The 1,751-nt window shown below is 43.8% G+C and overlaps 1 pseudogene; it reads left to right on the top strand.

Annotated features, from left to right (window-relative positions):
- The first annotated feature begins 1,645 nt into the window (after nt 1-1,645).
- Nucleotides 1,646-1,751, top strand: LOC129022889 (U4 spliceosomal RNA; annotated as a pseudogene).

Below are 1,751 nucleotides of genomic sequence, written 5' to 3'. Positions count from 1 at the left end.
GTCTGTCTGTCTATCTATCTATCTATCTATCTATCTATCTATCTATCAATCATCTATTGAGACAGGGTCTCACACTGTCACCCAGGCAGGTGTGCAGCGGCACAATCATAGCTCATTGCAGCATCCACCTTCTGGGCTCAAGCAATCCTTCCACCTCAGCCTCTCAAGTAGCTGGGACTACAGGCACACGCCAGCACACCCAGCTAGTTTTTAAATTTTTGTAGAGATGGGGGTCTTGCTATGTTGCCCATGCTAGTCTTGAACTTCTGGCTTCAAGTGACTGTACCACTTCAGCATTCCAAAGTGCTGAGTTTACAGGCATGAGCCACCACACCCGGATGAAACAGGACATTTTCATGATTTACATTCACTCACATCAAATCAGCTTCTTCTCACGCTTTTTTCCAAGTTAACATTTAGTTATTGTTTACCAAGCAGTTGAAATTGCTAGGTGTCCCTTACTCCTTCTCATTCTCCCACCATTCAATCCAAATCTGTGTCAGATTTTGCACGTTAGAATTAGAGGTGCCCACTGAAAAGAACTGAGATTCTAAGAACTGTGAGCTTTTTTTAAATTCACTGTTGAATTCCCAATACCAACACATTGCTCGGCGTGCAGCGGGTACCCAAGAAAGGCAGGCAGGCAGGGAACAAAATATTGTCTGGGAAGCAGACTTAAAGCAAACATGAAAAGGCTGTCTCTTCTTCCTACTTATTCTGAGTTGGAGTTTCAAAAGAAGTTTGGTATAATGATCGGTTTTGGATTTGTCTTTTTTGATGATGGTGGTAGGTGTGTGTTAGTTGCAACTAGACCCATGTATTTCTCTTCAGGAGTCTAAGGACATGAAAGTAAGAGTGTCCAGAATGTTTTGGGTGGGAATGCACAATTTACTTCTCTGGCTGACTAGATTGATGTGCATGCCTTCCTGGGCAGCAGAGATTTTATGTTGGATTGCAGTGTATTGAGCACTTGGACCCATCCTCATAAAAGCCACACATTTCTCTGCCTCTGCCCCCTCACCTGCACACTCCACTGCCAGTAAACTAGGGAAAGCATTTTGTGGGAGATGTTTTGGAGCTAAAGTTTTTCTTCTGGCTCAGAGCAAACTGCAATAAACTCTGGCAATAACCAGCTCCAGGAAGGGCAGGAAATGACACATGTCCCCACTGCAGCAGCTTATGTTCAAAAAACTGAGTGACTTCATGATATGATCATGTGCGCTGTGGAATGTATGCACTGAACCAAAAGCTGCTCATCATGAGTTTTTTTTAAGCAAACATTATTAGATAAAGATAAACATTTCAGTAATTTTGTCTCAAGGCCAACTCATGGTTTTTGTTTGTTTGTTTGTACGCTCTGTCGTACAAGCTGGAGTGCTGTGGCGCAATCTTGGCTCACTGCAACCTCCACCTCCTGGGTTTAAGTGATTCTCCTGCCTCAGCCTCCCGAGTAGCTGGGATTACAGGCGCGTACCACCATGCCTGGCTAATTTTTTTTGTATTTTTAGTAGAGACGGGGTTTCACCATGTTGGTCAGGCTGGTCTTGAATTCCTGACCTTGTGATCTGTCCACCTTGGCCTCCCAAAGTGCTGGGATTACAGGCGTGAGCCCTGTGCCCAGCATATGTTTAAAAGTTGATTGGACAGCTTTGTACAGTGACAGGATTATAGCCAATGAGGCATGATTATTGCTAATTGAAAACTTTTCCCAATACCCTGGCATTGGCAATTTTTGAAAATCTCTATGGAGA

The sequence above is a fragment of the Pongo pygmaeus genome, chromosome 1 (genome assembly GCF_028885625.2).
Source record: "Pongo pygmaeus isolate AG05252 chromosome 1, NHGRI_mPonPyg2-v2.0_pri, whole genome shotgun sequence".
NCBI lineage: Eukaryota > Metazoa > Chordata > Mammalia > Primates > Hominidae > Pongo > Pongo pygmaeus.
The sequence above is the reverse complement of the archived record's forward strand: the minus strand, read 5'-3'. Positions and strand labels throughout refer to the sequence as shown.